Genomic DNA, 16,692 nt, shown 5'->3' with positions numbered 1-16,692 from the left:
TCATACAGAGGGTGGTACATGTATGAAATGAGCTGCCAGAGGAAGTGGTGGAGACTGGTACAATTGCAACATTTAAAAGTCATTTGAATGGGTATATGAATGGGAAGGGTTTGGAGGGATATGGGCCGGGTACTCGCAGGAGGGACTAGATTGGGTTGGAATATCTGGCCGGCATGGACGGATTGGACCGAAGTCTCTGTTTCCATGCTGTACATCTCTCTGACTCGAATCTCAGATTTTCAGCATCTGCCTGAATCACCCTCAGGCCCCGCCCAGTGACGTCACATATCCTCTGCGCAAGCGTCTACATTACCGGCCAAGATGGCGGCTGTTCACCTTGGAACTGCAAACCTTTCACCCACAAGTTATTTTTCAAGGAGCTCGCTTCTCGCTGGAAGGTTTATTCTCTGTCTGAATCCCTCTCTCCAGCTCCTGCAGCCTTCCCGTCTGGAAAAGCGCGTCTCTTCCCATTACCCACGGAGACAAACCCGGCACTGCGACTCTACCACCCTCACCTGTAGTGAGTATAGAGGGTATTCATCAACGCGGGGAATGCTGGGTAACTACACCGCCATTGAGGGGATTAACACAGAAGATTAATTCTGTTCATTAATAATTTTCTCTTTCCTGTATTCCAATCTTCTGCTATCCAAATAATCTTTGGAAGAACAAAATTGGCGGTTAGAAAAGCATCTTAAAATTGGATGCATCTATCAAATCTCTCAAATCATCTCTACAACATAATCTTGTCATTAAAATACTAGATCTCTCAGATCATTTTGTAAATTCCCGTCCTGAACTGATGGTGGTGGATTTTGGAAACTCCTTTAACAGGTGGATGTTTAATACTCAAGCCAAGAGCTTGTTTATTCTGAATGTCTCTGAACATTTTTCTTTTGTCATCTCATTTTACAGAGAAGTGGAATTAATGAAAACTGAAGTGGTTCTCTGATGCCAGTTCTGTGCTAACTTCTCAGCTACAAGCTCCAGCCAGAGAGTTTACATTGAAGTACAATGACATTGATTCCGAGGTGAGCATTCATCTATAATTCAATAGTTAACTTGTTTTGCTGTGATTCATTGGTTCGGCTCTGGTGTGATCCCTTTACTGTGGATCTGAATCCATGCCCATGCATTATTCTGTTCCATCCCTGTCCTCCATGACAATCTCTTTGCCATTGTCCAACCTACGCTACCTTTAATAATGAGTGTTTTAACTTTCTGTGACTGTTTACTGTTATTTCTTCCAGTCATGTTCAAATGAGGGTTTAATCATTGCAGGTGCCTGAGGTACGTGTTGTCAATTTATTCCACTCGTATGTGTGCCCTCCCTCACAAATATACTCAGACTCACTTTATGCTCCCTCTCACACACACTATTCCCTTCCCTGCTCGTACCACCCAGCCTCCTCCACAGGCATTCATATTCTTCTGTCTGAACAGCCCTCCCTATATATTTCACCTTGGATGAACATCACAGCCGTCCCGATCTGTTTAAACTCCTCCAGCCACTCTAACCCTCCCTATCACTGTCACCTCCTCCAAACACTCCAACACTCCCTATCATTGTCACCTCCTCCAGCCACTCCAACCCTCCCTATCATTGTCACCTCCTCCAAACACTCCAACACTCCCTATCATTGTCACCTCCTCCAGCCACTCCAACCCTCCCTATCATTGTCACCTCCTCCAAACACTCCAACACTCCCTATCATTGTCACCTCCTCCAGCCACTCCAACCCTCCCTATCATTGTCACCTCCTCCAAACACTACAACACTCCCTATCACTGTCACCTCCACCAACCACTCCAACCCTCCCTATCACTGTCACCTCCTCCAAATAGTACAACCCTCCCTATCACTGTCACTTCCTCCACACACTCCATCCCTCCCTATCACTGTCACCTCCTCCAAACACTCCATCCCTCCCTATCACTCTCACCTCCTCCAAACACTCCAAACCTCCCTATCACTGTCACCTCCTCCAACCACTCCATCCCTCCCTATCACTGTCACTTCATCCAGTCACCCTAAACCTTCCCTCCCAAACCTGCCTCTCACTAAAATTTGTTCAGTCATTCCAAATCGACCCCCTCCCGCCCTAAATTCTCGCCCCCGTCTCCTTCCCCCCGTCTCCTTCCCCGTCTCCTTCGCCCCCCCGTCTCCTTCGCCCTCCCGTCTCCTTCGCCCTCCCGTCTCATTCGCCCTCCCGTCTCATTCGCCCTCCCGTCTCCTTCGCCCTCCCGTCTCCTTCGCCCTCCCGTCTCCTTCGCCCCCCGTCTCCTTCGCCCCCCGTCTCCTTCACCCCCCGTCTCCTAACCCCCACCGTCTCCTTCCCCCCACCGTCTCCTTCCCCCCACCGTCTACTTGCCCTTCACCGTCTCCTTCCCCCCGTCTCCTTCCCCCTCCCGTCTCCTTCCCCCCGCCCCCCATTGCCCGCCATCGCTCCCCATCGTCGTCCCCCCTCACCATCGTCGTCCCCTTCCCATCGTCCTCCCCTCCCCATCGTCCCTCCCGCCCCCATCGTCTCCCCCTTCCCCCTCGTCTCCCCCTTCCCCCATCATTACCCCTCCCCACATCCTCTCACCCGGCTCCCCCAGAACCTCCCCCGCCCCTCACCTGGCCCCTTCTGTCCCCACCCGTCCCTATCAGTCCCCAGCTGTCCCCAGCAAACCTCATCTGTTCAATTCCGTCCCTACCCGGTCCCGTCTGTCCCTTGTCCATCCCCGTCAGAACGCATCTTTCCACACTAGTCCCCACCAGTTCTCCCAGTCCCAATGTATCCTGCCAGTCCCCATCTTTCCCCACCGGTTCTTCCCGGTTCCCGTCTGTCCCCACCTGTTCTCCTCTGTCCCGTGTCCCCCTGTGTCCCCACCAGTCCGCATCTGTCCCCATCAGAATCATCAGTCTCCACCAGCCTCCTTGTCCCCACCAGTCCCACCAATCCCCCACCAGTCTACATTTCTCCCCACCAGTCCACGATCAGTCCCACCAGTTCACCCCCCGTCCCTGCAAGACCTTATGTGCCCCCACCAGTCCCCATCAGAACCATTTGTCCCCCTCCTGTCCCCTTCACTCCCCATCAGTCGCCGCCAGTAGCCCTCTGTCCCCACCCGTCGCCACCCGTCCCCATCAGTCGTCACAAGAACCATCTGTCTCCCTCTGTCTCCCTGTGTCCCCTTCTCTCCCCATCTTTCCCCGCCAGTCCCCGCAGTCTCCCTCTGTCCCCACCAGTCCCCATCTGTCCCCGTCACTCGCCAACAATCCATCTCTGTCCCCCTGTACACCCCGTCCCCGTCAGTCACCACCAATCCCTCTCTGTTCCCCCCTCTCTCTCCCCATCTCTCCAACCCTCTCTCTACCCCCCTCCCACCACTCGCTTCCCCTCTCTCTCTCTCTCCCCAACTGTTGCCATTAGTCCCCACCAATCGCCACCGGTCCCCATCTGTCTCCAGCTGGCTCCATCTGTCTCCAGTTGGCCCCATCTGTCGCCACCAGGCCCCATCGGGCGTCACCTGTCTCCACCGGGCCCCACCTGTCGCCACCGGGCCCCACTTGTGGCCACCAGTCCCCATCTGTCGCCTGCAGGCCCCGTCTGTCGCCTCCTTGCCACGTCTGTACCCACCGGACCCACCAGGCCCCACCTGTCGCCACCGGCTTTATTGCTGAAGGGCTTTTGCCCGAAACGTCGATTTTGCTGCTTGTTGGATGCTGCCTGAATTGCTGTGCTCTTCTAGCACCACTGATCCAGGGACCAGTCCCAATCTGTCGCCACCGGGCCCCATCCGTCGCCACCGGGCCCCACCTGTCGCCATCAGTCCCCATCTATCGCCACCAGCCCCATCTGTCGCCACCAGGCTCCATCTGTCGCCACCAGGCCCCATTTGTCGCCACCAGTCCCCAGTTGCCGCCACCAGTCCCCATTTGTCTCCACCAGGCCCCATCTTTCGCCACCAGGCCCCATCTGTCGCCACCAGGCCCCATCTGTCGCCACCAGCCCCATTTGTCGCCACCAGTCGCCACCTGGCCCCAACTGTCTCCACCAGTCTCCACCGGGACCCACCTGTCTCCACCGGGCCCCACCTGTCTCCACCGGGCCCTACTTGTCTCCAGCAGGCCCCACCTATCTCCACCGGGCACCACTTGTCTCCACCAGGCCCCATCTGTCGCCACCAGGCCCCAATTGTCTCCACCAGTCCCTATGTGTCTCCACCAGGCCCCATCTGTCGCCACCAGCCCCATCTGTCGCCCCCTGTCGCCACCTGGACCCACCTGTCGCCACCTGGACCCACCTGGACCCACCTGTGGCCACCAGGCCCCACCTGTCGCCACCTGGCCCCACCTGTCGCCACCATGCCCCATTCATCGCCACCATGCCCCATCAGTTGCCACCATTCCCCAACTGACGCCACCAGGCCCCACCTGTCTCCACTACTCCATGTCCGTCGCCACCAGTTCCCATCCGTCGCCACCAGTTCCCGTCCGTTGCCACCAGTCCCCGTCCGTCGCCACCAGGCCCCACCAGTCGCCACCAGGACCCACCTGTCGCCACCAGGCCCCACCTGTCGCCACCAGGCCCCAGCCGTCACCACCTGGCCCCATCAGTCGCCACCAGTTGTCACCTGTCGCCACCTGTCTTCACCGGTCCCCAACTATCGCCACCAGGCCTCGCCTACCGCCATGAGGTCCCACCTGTCGCCACCGGTACCCATCTATCGCCACCGGTCCCCATTTGTCGTCACCAGGCCCCATCTGTCTCCACCAGTCGCCACCGTGCCCCGTCTGTCGTCACCAGGCCCCATCAGTACCCAAATGTCGCCACCGGCCCCAACTGTCGCCACCGGGCCCCATCAGTCGCCAGCAGGACCCATCTGTCTCCACCGGTCCCTATCAGTCGCCACCGGTCCCCACCTGTCTCCACCAGGCCCCACCTGTCTCCACTAGGCCCCACCTGTCTCCACCAGGCCCCACCAGTAGCCAACAGGCCCCACCTGTCGCCACCAGACCCCAACTGATGCCACCAGGCCCCGTCAATCGCCCCCAGTCCACGTCCGTCGCCACCAGTTCCCGTCCATCGCCACCAGTTCCCATCGGTCGCCACCTGGCCCCCTCCATCGCCACCAGGCCCCACCTGCCTTCACCAGGCCCCACTGGTCTCCATCAGTCCTCATCAGTCGCCACTAGTCCCCATCAGTCGCCACCTGTCTCCACCAGTCCCCATCTGTCGCCACAGGGCCCCAGCGGTCTCCACCAGTCCCCATCTGTCGCCACCTGTCGCCACCACGTCCCATCTGTCGCCACCAGGCCCCATCTGTCGCCACCTGTCTCCACCAGGCTCCGTCCGTCGCCACCATGCCCCGTCCGTCGCCACCAGGCCCCGTCCATCGCCACCAGGCCCCACATATCGCCACCGTTCCCCACCTGTCGCCACCGGTCCCACCTGTCGCCAACATGCCCCAACTGTCGCCACTAGGCCCAGCCATGCCCCACCTGTCTCCACCAGGCCCCGTCCGTCGCCACCAGTTCCCATCCATCGCCACCAGTTCCCATCCGTCGTCACCAGTTCCCATCCTTCGCCACCTGGCCCCACCTGTCTCCACCAGTCCCCATCTATCGCCACCTGTCTTCACCGGGCCCCATCTATCACCACCGGTCCGCATCTGTCGCCACCAGTCGCCATCTGGCCCCACCTATCGCCACCAGGCCTTACCTATCGCCACCAGTCCCCATGTGTCGCCACCGGACCCCATCTATCGCTACCGGTCCCTGTCTGTCGTCACCAGGCCCCATCAGTCCCCAACTATCGCCACCGGGCCCCATCAGTCCCCAACCATCGCCACCAGGCCGCACCTGTCTCCACCAGGCCGCATTGGTCTCCACCAGGCCGCATTGGTCTCCACCAGGCGCCACCGGTCTCCACCAGGCCGCAGCACCGGTCTCCACCAGGCCCCACCGGTCTCAACCAGGCCCCACCGGTCTCCACCAGACACCACCGGTCTCCACCGGCCGCACCAGTCTCCACCAGGCGCCACCGGTCTCCACCAGGCCGCAGCACCGGTCTCCACCAGGCCCCACCGGTCTCAACCAGGCCCCATCGGTCTCCACCAGACACCACCGGTCTCCACCAGGCCCATCCGGTCTCCACCAGGCCCCACCGGTCTCCACCAGGCCCCACCTGTATCCACCTGGCCCCAGCTGTCGCCACCGGGTCCCATCATTCGCCATCGGGCCCCACCTGTCTCCACCAGGCCCCACCTGTCGCCACCTGGCCCCAGCTGTCGCCACCAGGACCCACCTGTCGCCACCTGGCCCCTACCTGTCCTCACCCCCTTCGCCCTCGTTTCCATCCTCCATCCTCCCTCCCCCCACCCCATCTTCCCTCCCGTTCACCCTCCCTCCCTCCCCTTTGCCCTTGACCCCGTCCTCCCTCACCCTCGCCCTCCCACCCCATTCTTCCTCCCCGCCCTCCCTCCTTGGTCCTCCCTCCCCCTCGCCCTCCCACCCCATCCTCCCTTCCCCTTGCCCACCCACCACATCCTCCCTCCCGCTTTGTCCTCCCTCCCTCCTTGGTCTTCCCTCACCCTCGCTTTCCCTCCCCATACTCCCATTCCCTCATCCTCCCTCCCCACTCCCTCTCCCTCCTCACTCCCTCCCTCCCAACTCCCTCCCTGACTCCCCCTTCCTCCGTCTCCTTCTGTCGATCCCTCTCTCCGTTGTTCCACCTCCCTTTCCATTCTGTTTTATCGCCCATCCGTCTTTTTTCTGGCCCCCCTCCCTCTTTCTCCTGCCCTCTGAACTTTCCCCTCCATTACACCCCCCACGCATATAAAAGCCCCTCTGAGTCCTATATACCCTGCTCGTGGGCCTCCCCCAATACCCAGCCTGGGGGGTAAAGGAACCTGTGGGGGCTGACTGGACTGTGACTGATACTAGAATCCCTGATGGCTCACAGCCCGGGAGGAGGGTATTCAGCCCATCGTGTCTATCCTGCCTTCTGTTAACTGCTCAGTGACCTGCCCCCCCCCCAGGATTTGCCCCAAATGGCCCCTTCCTGAATCCCCTTCTGGCAGAGACCGCTCCTCCCTGATAGCACACTGCGTCCCCATACAGTGAGCATGTGCGGACACTCACTGGCATTTTTACCGACCGTGATGGGCAAAGCAAGATCCCACTCTCCAGCCATTTTGTGACTACCCCCACGCCCCAATCGCTATCAAAAAGGGGTTTTAACCTGACACCGCCTGCTCCCCAGTTGTCCCTAAGGATTCGCCCTAATTATTTGCCCTCCCAAAGTTTTGTCCCCACCCCTGGATGTTATGTCTGTCCCCAATTTGGCAGCACCCCCTCACCCACTCATCCCTTTGTGGTGGGGGGGACACAGTTAGCACGTGCAGACACTCACTGACCTTTTGAGGGACTGCCTCACTGCCCCTCACTCCCCGAGACAGGGACTTTCCAGAAACCTCCCCCCAATCACATTTTCATTCTTTGAATATTGTGCCCCCCCAATTATATTCCTAACCACAATTTCCAATACCCCCATGTTCAGTCTCTCCCCCACTTAGGGCGGGGGGAGGGATTTCCAGTCCATCCCCATTTATTTCACTCTCCAATCCACACCTTCACCAAGTATTGCGGCCCCCCCAATATTCTGTTCCCCCTATGTTTACTGCCCCATTCCCCTGTAACCCCACCCCCCACCTTAGGCTAATTTGTGGCCCCACCCACAATTTTCCAACCCCCTCGAAATTTTCCAGGCCCCCCACTTCCCCTCCTTCCCCAATCTAATTGCCCCTCTCCCCCGTGCACCTTCATTTACCCCCCAAACTGTCCCCTCTATCCATACTCCCCCATCTCTGCATAAAAGCCCCCGCTGTGTTTCCATCGTGTACAATTCCACCACCATCCCTCACCACCCCGACCCCTCTCTGTGTCCCAGGCCTGATGGCTCACAGGTGGGGGGCACAGGGAGTGTGTGCAGGGACTGACCGGCCATTCGACAGTGTGTGTCTTCTTGCACAGCAAGATCCCAGTCCCCAGGCGTCCCCCGCCCCACCCCACCCCACCCTGAGAAAGGGGCTTTATCTCCCCCCACCCACTCCCACAGTTTGGACAACAACAGGAGCCCCAGGGAACAGCAAGATTCCACTGTGTTAATGATACGTGCAACACCAGGCGATACTGAGTCCAAATCTTCCTCAGGGACAGGAGGATAGTGAGGGAGGAGTGGGGGCATATAGACAGATAGAGAGGAGAGAGACGGATAGAGGGACAGAGACCGAGGTGGGGAGAGAACACAAACAAGATTAGGGACATAGAAACGGAGACAGACACAGAGAGAGAAAATCTCGGGGTTGGTGGTGTGAGGGAGGGAGAGAGAGAGAGAGATGGGAGTTGATTAAATCAAAGCCAAGATCTTTTGAATCAAAAAAAAGAAAAACAAACAAAATCCCATCACTGAGTGACTTCCCAAAGCTCCCCCATTTTATCAGCACTTCCTTCTGGTTTTAAACCTAGAGAATGGGATCAAATTTCACTGGGACCCAGGGGGTAAATGCTTTCTGAATAACCACCCCCCCCCCCCCCACCCAACCACCCCAAGGGTTTATTTTCTGAGACTCAATGCAGTGACTCGATGGAAGGGCGTTAGTCTCAGAGCCTGGATCTTGTCCCTCCCTCCGTGTTTAACCTGCCCCCTCCAGCTGCTTCTCTCCCTCTCTCCCTCCTTCCCTCACACTCTCTGTCTCTCCTTCACTCCTTCCATCTGTGTCCCTCTCTCATTCTCTCTTCTGCTCACCTCTCTCTCTCTCCCCTCTCTCCCTGTCCCTATCTCCGCTCCATCTCTCTGCTCAGCTTCCTCCTGCTCCAGAGAATGGATTGGCCTCTCTCTCCATTCCCCCTCCGATTGAAGGGGGTCTGGGCTGGGGAAAGGAGGGATGATACACCCCATCCACTATCAGACCGTCAGCAAACGGAGCCTGGGTCCTGTAGACAAGCTTCTGTGATATTTAAGGGGAAACCCGCAGGCTGAGGGGCGCACAGCAAGATCCCACAGGCAGCCGGGTGTGGCATACCTGGGGTAGTTCCTCTTCTTTGCCCACTGCCAGAACTAGTGCCATCCCCCAGCAACAGCCCCTCCCCACAACAACCGCTCCACAAGCAAAACACTCCCCATGTTATTTTCACACAGCAAGATCCCAATAATACCAGCACTTTCCAAATCCAGTTGCTGATCATGAGTCTCTCTCTGCCTGTCTCTCCCTGCCTGGAATCCCACATCCTGTTCTCCACACCCCTCCACGTTAAAATGACGACAAGTCACAGGATGGGCCATTGATGCACAGTGCGATCCCACTGGGTAGTTCCCTTCGTGCTCCAGAATGTGCTCAAATCCCACTTTACATCCGACAGGAGGCTGTGGATTTCTTTGGGAATCTTGTTGAAAGAATCACCTCCTCCATCCCAGGATTTAATTTTGTGGATGGTACTTCCTAGAAGGCGGTGTTTGGAGCTGGGCGGTGATGGATATTGGAGAGCCCTGTTTTCTCCCCCCTCTCCCAGATCCTGTCTCCCTTTCCCAGCCCAGCTACAAAGACACATGTTATCCCTCTATCGCTCCCTCCTTCCCACACACACTCTCTCGCTGTGCATCTTATGTTTTTTTACCCCTTTGTCTCAAAAATAATCACCTTGTGCTGCGAAATATTTTCATCTCCCCCACTTCAAATAACCACGAGTCACATTGCTGTGTGTGGGACGGTTTTAGTTATTTGAAAAATCAACAAAAGAAAGCTGGAGAGGGTGTGAGAGGGGGGTGCAGAGAGAGAGAGAGCGATCCCCTCCCACTAGTAGTAATACTCTGATATTCGAACAAGTCTTTGGATAGAGTTTCTCATTTAAGGTTTTAATTCCCTCCTTGGGGAGTCTTGTCTGTCAGACACTCACTGGGGATTGATGTGTTTGTGTCAAATCCCAGGGCCCTGGTTACTTTAACCCCAGGCTTCAAATCTGTTTTAAAAACAACAGGGCCCCAATCTGACAGGAGCCAGTTACCCAGAGGCCCCTAAAACCCAAGGTACCCCAGAGGAGATTAAACCTCGGGGTAAATAAACTCACAACTGACGTGGGCCCCCACGGGGTGCAGCCTGTCGACCAGGCCTCAGTCCCGTGCTCCCCCACTGGAGGTTGTTCTTGTCCAAGGCTTTCCTCGGCCTGAAATTTTTGGATTTTCACGTTGCAGGTTTACCAACAAAAATTCCTCGGGATAAAAGAGAGAATAGATTACTTGAAAGGGGGAGCGTGAGCATTTTGAAGGGCAAGTTACACAGCAAGATCCCAGGTTTTAAAGCACCCCCGCCCATCGCCAATATATTAATGTATCTAACACAGTCAGCAGTTGAGATGGAACATGATGTGGGAGCAGATCTGACCAGGGATTGGAGGACGATAGCGAGGGAAAAGCAGTAGATTATTTTACTGAAAACAGTTCCCAACTTGTATGTGCCTGTAGGTCCCTCATTACCCTCTATCCTGTCTCCTGTCTCTGAGCCAATGGTGTCTTCATTCCCAGGATAGGGACAACATGGGGCTAGATACCGAGTAAATCTCCCTCCACATTCTCTGCATCGAATACTCCCAGGGCATGTGCAGCCTGGGGTTAGATACAGAGAATAGATCCCTCTGCAATGTTCCTATCAAACACACACAGGATTGGGACAGCACGGGGTTAGGCAGCATTGTAGACAGTGTAGATGGTACCTTAACATTACAAAGGGATATTGATAGACTGGGTGAATGGGCAAAGCCGTGTTAGATGGAGTTCGGTGTCAGAAAGTGTGTGGGTATCAGGTTGGAGTACAGAGAGGGAGCACAAAGGAGGTTTACAAGAATGAGCCTGGACATCAGGGGTTACATTCTGTGGGGAAACTCGACAAATGAGGCTGTTTTCCTCCAGAATTGAGAAAGTTAAAGGGTGACCTGATCAAAGCCTTCAAGGTATAAACGGGGTGAGACAGGTTAGATCAAGATCAACGATTCCCACTGGTTGGAGATTCTAGAACGAGAGGGAGCAGAGTCTGAGAATGAGGCCCCAGAGCGTTCAGGAGAGATGTTAGGAAGTACTTTGACACACAAAGGGTGGGAGAGGTTTGGGACTCTCTTCCACAAACAGCAGTGGGCGCTGGATCAGTCGTTCAGGTTAAATCGGAGAGAGATACATTTTTGTTCAGTGAAGATATTGAGGGATATGGGCCAAAGGAAGGAATGTGGAGTTAGGCCACAGATCAACCATGATCCCATTGAATGATGGAATAGGGTCGAGGGGCTGAATGGCCTCCTCCTGTCCCTATGTTCGAGAATAAATATCCCACTACACTGTCCTCATCAAACACACTCAGGGCAGGGACAGAATGGGATTAGAAACACAGTAAAGCTGCCTTTACTGTATCCCCATCAGGGCAGTGTCAGAACAGGGTTAGATACAGAGTAAACCTCCCTCTACACTATCCCCAACAACCCCTCACGGAGCTTTAATATTTGAAGATGCTCATATTATTCTGTCATTCCTTGTTCCTCAGTAACTGCGTGTGTGCGTATGTGAGACAGTGAGACAGAGACAGAGACCATTATTGGGTCAGGTAATCCTGTACCTCAGTACTTGGAGTCATAGAGTCACAGAAACAGACCCGTTCAACCCGCCCATGCCGACCAGATATCCCAATCCAATCTCGTCCTACCTGCCAACACCCGGCCCATATCCCTCCAAACCCTTCCTATTCATATACCCATCCAAATACCTTTTAAATGTTGCAATTGCACTAGCCTCCACCACTTTCTCTCGCAGCTCATTCCATACATGTACCACCCTCTGTGTGAAAACGTTGTCCCTTAGGTCTCTTTCATATCTTTCCCCTCACACCATAAACCTACACCCTTCAGTTGTGGACTATCCAACCCCAGGGAAAATACTTTGTCTATTTATCCTTTCCCTGCCCCTCATGATTTTATAAACCTGTGTAAGGTCACCTCTCAGCCTCTGACGCTCCAGAGAAAACAGCCCCAACCTGTTCAACCTCTCCCTATAGCTCAAATCCTCCAACCCTGGCAACATCCTTGTAAATCTTTTCTGAACCCTTTCAAGTTTCACAACATCTTTCCGAGACCAGAATTGTACACAACATTCCAAAAGTGGCCTGATCAATGTCCTGTACAGCTGCAACATGACCTCCCAACTCCTGTACTCAATACTCTGACCAATAAAGGAAAGCATTCCAAATGCCTTCTTCACTATCCCATCTACCTGCGTCTCCACTTTCAAGGAGACATGAACCTGCACTCGAAGGTCTCGTTGATCAGCAACACTCCATAGGACCTTATCATTAAGTGGATAAGTCCTGTTAAAGTTTGCTTTCCCAAAATGCAGCACCTCACATTCATCTCAATTGAACTGCATCTGCCACTTCTCAGCCCATTGACCCATGTGATCAAGATCCTGTTGTAATCTGAGGTAACCCTCTTCGCTGTCCACTACACCTCCAATTTTGGTGTCAACAACTCAGTGGGAGAATTGGGGTCAGACAATATTCAATGGGATAGTTGGTGTAATTCATCACTAAAGGGAGGATTTGTGCAGGATTTGATGCAGGGCCCGCCAAAATTAGAGAATTCTGGCAGCGGACCACTAAATGGGAGATTTGTTGTAAGAAAATACTCAATAGAAGAACTGGTACAGAGTGGGACGAGAATTGGGGCCTGGCACCAGTAAATGGGTGAATTAGAATAGGGCACCTCTAACTAGTAGAATGGGGCTGGGCATTAGTAAATGGAAGAATGAGTATCGGGGTATGAGTAAATGGGAGAACTGGTGGGGCATCAGTAGATGGGTTTGGTACACAGTGCCATTACATTAGAAAATTAGTGGGAGTGCCAATAAATTAAAGAATTGGAACAGAGCAGGTCTAAATGGGAGAATAGGGGCAGGGAATAAATAAAAAGGAGAAATGTTGCAAGCATCAGGAAATTGGAGTTTCAGTTCAGCGCAGCCCAAAATGTACAGTTGTGAGTAGGTAACCAATCCGTGTAAGAAGTATATCAGAGAACAGTTACATGGGCATCAATAATTGGAGACTTGCTAGAGAGAGTGTACACGTGAGAGAGAGATTGCACATGCATGAGTGAGGGAGTGTGTGTGCATGCATGAGTGAGAGTGTGAATGTGCGAGTGAGAGAGAGTTTGCACATGCAGGACTTACACAGTTAATGGTAGTGCTCTGGGGAGTGTTGTTGAACAGAGAGACCAAGGGGGGCATGTACATAGTTCCTTGAAAGTGGTGCCCCAGATAGGCAGGGTCACAGGGTGGTGAAGGAGGCATTTGGCAGGCTTGCCTTTATCGGGCAGAGCACTGAACCCAGGAGTTGGGACGTCATGTTACAGCTATACAAGGCATTGGTGAGGCCACATTTGGAGGACTGCATACCATCCTGTTCACCCTGCTATAGGAATGAGGTTATTAAACTGACAAGGGTGGAAAACAGATTGACAAGGATGTTCCCCCAACTGGAAGGCCTGAGTTATAAGGAGAGGCTGGGACATTTTCCCCTGGAGTAATGGAGGCTGAGGGGTGATCTTATAGAGATTTATAAAACCATGTTGGACTTCGATTTAAGGTGAGAGGGGAAAGATTTAATAGGGACCTGTGGAGCAAATATTGAACAGAGCCTGGTATGTGTATGGAAGGAGCTTCTAGAGGATGTAATCGAAGGGAATACAATTACAACATTTAAAAGACATGAGGGCAGCTATAAGGAGAGGAAAGGTGAAAATGGGGCTCGCTCAGTTCAGAAAAGCTTTTCAACAAGGACCAGTTGTGTGACATGCTGTGGGACTATAGTTTCTAGAACTCACTCCTGGGTAACTGTTACTCTGCACATAAGTGAGATTAATCCCCTCAATTCAATTCCAGTCTTTAACTCACCCCTGGTCACCATTATTCCGTGTAAACCTTCCATTGAACTCTCATCGCCTCCCTGCCACCTGCCTGGATTCAGTCCTCCAATTGACCAACCAAGCTGTACCCTCTACCGGCGTTCACCTCACCACTCTGTCCCCTCCCCACACTAAACCACCCCCCACGCCCCCACCACTATATCAGCAGCTCCCCTTACCCTCACTCCCGAAGCATTGAAATCTCCACCTCCTGATGCTGCCTGGCTTGCTGTGTTCTTCCAGCCTCCTGCTTGTCTCCGATGGATTGTAAGATGACAGATGGCTCCAAATGTGGTGGTGGGGTAGTGAACAGTGAAGGAGGTTTACCTCAGTGTTAAACAGGGCCTTGATCAGACAGGCCAATCATGAGCTGCTACACGGTTGGGTTTGAGGAGCCGTTTTACAGATGGAACAAAATGCTTGCTGATGGTCCATCGATCTTTCAATTGATCTCAGGCTCCATTATGAAGGCCCCAGCAAACAGAGTTCATCCAGAGTCAGTTCCCGCTGAGCCCAATGGAGTCAGTGAGAGCCACAAAACCTTCTCATGGCAGCACTGAGGGGGGTCGGCTCATCTGCCACATCCAACCCCATTCCCCAGTGATGGATCCGGTCTGTCACTGATCCCTCTGACTGGGCCGTGGATTACCCACCAACACAGCGGCTGATTGGTGGAAAGAAACAAATAAAGAGAGGGAGTGATATCAGCATCAGGCCAATGGGGAAGGGAATGGAACCAGAGAAAGGAAATCATTGCTGAAAATACATCTGTAATCAAAAGATACGGACTATTTACAGTATATTACTCTGCGTAATAGGAACATTCCCTTTTTTATTTACTTGTGTCCAGATGAGTGGATGAGTGAATTCCGTGAGGACAGGAACCTGCCATTGCTGTTCCCACTCTGGCCTGCAGTGACCGATGATACTTGCCTCCAGGTCATTGACCTTGTATCTGGTTCACTCACTGACAACTGGTTGCTGGAAATGATGTTATTCTGTGCATGTTTGATTCCTGTTTCAGTTGTACTTTTGTTATCCAGCTTTCTATTAACGGTTGCCCATTGCTGACAACACTTCCCACTGTTTTGCTCCTCCAGTCTCTTTGATTTTGCTCCCCAGATGGAGCCATTCCTTGCCCGTTAGGAAAGGAGTGTTACCGTGTTGCTGCTGCTCCTTCTCCTGTCAGTCCATTCCTCACCTGGACCCCTCAACCCGTTATCTGCTGCCTTATATGTTTACTCTCTGTAACTTGGATTTATTCATCAATTGGATTATTTTTATAACTGGATATTTCAGGGCATGCTTTAACTGGTCTCTGAAACTGTTCTGTGTCACCACATAAACAAGTGCATTGGTGCAGCAGCTCAGGTCCCGCAGCGTATATGACACCGAAAGCAGTGGAATCTAAGGAATGAGCAACACGAAAGAAACGTAAAATATCCAGCAACCAGAGAAGTATGAAACTTGCAGATATGGCAAAGAGTAAGATCACAGATTTCCTTCTGCTCTCTATCTCTGGGTCATTCTCTATTTTTCTCTGACCCCTGAGCCCCTTACGCACTGCAATGGCCTCAGAGATGTGTCCGACAGTCAGAACGTTAAGAAAGAGAATAAAAGTGAATGGGAGCATTGGTGTTAAAAATCGCTCAAAGTATTGAAAACTTGCCCACCGGCGGTCAATAAAGTAACTGGACCTGGTAGAACAGAACCATGGAACATTGTTGATGACCTTTCCAGGTTTAAATCGAAAATAGTTGGGAATATTTTTAAAAGAAAAGAAAATACAGATTGTTGCTAGAACCCTAATTGAAGTATTTTCTGTCCAATACTTAGTTTTCATCTGACGAAAACAAATGGCAACAAATCGATCAAAAGAGAAAGTAACGGTGAACCAGACAGAACAATCAATGGCCCAGCAGCTCAGCACATGGATAACACGACACACAGGAGTGATGTCCAGGAAACACCGTGGATAATAATAAGATGGAAACCAGCGAAATACGATTTCGAAAGCAATGAATAGCAGATCCGATGTTGTCATGGCCACCGGATAATGAGTGGTGCTTTTAGACAAACCACACTTGCACCGAGCTAGATAGAATCACCACCAGACTTACTGTAAGACAGAGAGAAAGGAAAAAAAAAGAGACTTGAAATTATTGATCAAATATATCTGTGTCTGAGCCCAGACTATAAATATTTTAGGCAAAAGTGAGAACTGCAGATGCTGGAAACCAAAGTTTAGATCAGAGTGGTGCTGGAAAAGCACAACAAGTCAGGCAGCATGCGAGGAGCAGGAAAATCGACGTTTTGGGCAAAAGCTCTTTATCAGGAATAGCACAAAGATAATTATTGTTCCATATCACACAAATGTTAATGATTCTGAATCATTTTCACTTTGAAAATACATAAGGATGAACACAAATAGCAGGTTAGTCTCAGAAACACGGTGACATATTCAACATTTTTTGGCGGTTGACAGTGGTTGATTTATTCTGCTTTATACATTGCTCAGGCTCGCTGGAGTTGTAAATTAGATGATAGCATTCACACAAACACTCTCAGGATCAGTAAAACAAAGAGTGGATGCACCTAACCCAGACATGGATTACAAAAAAATCCTGAATTCAGTTTTGGAGTCTCCACAGTTGAGTTTAATCTTAAAATTCTGCACCCACACAACATGAATTGCAGTACAAGGCACT

At 52.8% G+C, this 16,692-nt stretch overlaps 1 long non-coding RNA gene across 1 annotated transcript; it reads left to right on the top strand.

Moving 5' to 3' along the window:
• Positions 1-359: 359 nt before the first annotated feature.
• Positions 360-16,244, top strand: LOC148138027 (uncharacterized). The gene is made up of 3 exons (XR_015754153.1): positions 360-520; positions 916-1,031; positions 15,821-16,244. It is a non-coding gene; the product is annotated as an uncharacterized LOC148138027 (long non-coding RNA).
• The last annotated feature ends 448 nt before the right edge of the window (positions 16,245-16,692 follow it).

Source organism: Chiloscyllium plagiosum, unplaced genomic scaffold (assembly GCF_037043375.1).
Source record: "Chiloscyllium plagiosum isolate Xiang-an unplaced genomic scaffold, Cpla_swu_hap1 HiC_scaffold_42, whole genome shotgun sequence".
NCBI lineage: Eukaryota > Metazoa > Chordata > Chondrichthyes > Orectolobiformes > Hemiscylliidae > Chiloscyllium > Chiloscyllium plagiosum.
The sequence above is the reverse complement of the archived record's forward strand: the minus strand, read 5'-3'. Positions and strand labels throughout refer to the sequence as shown.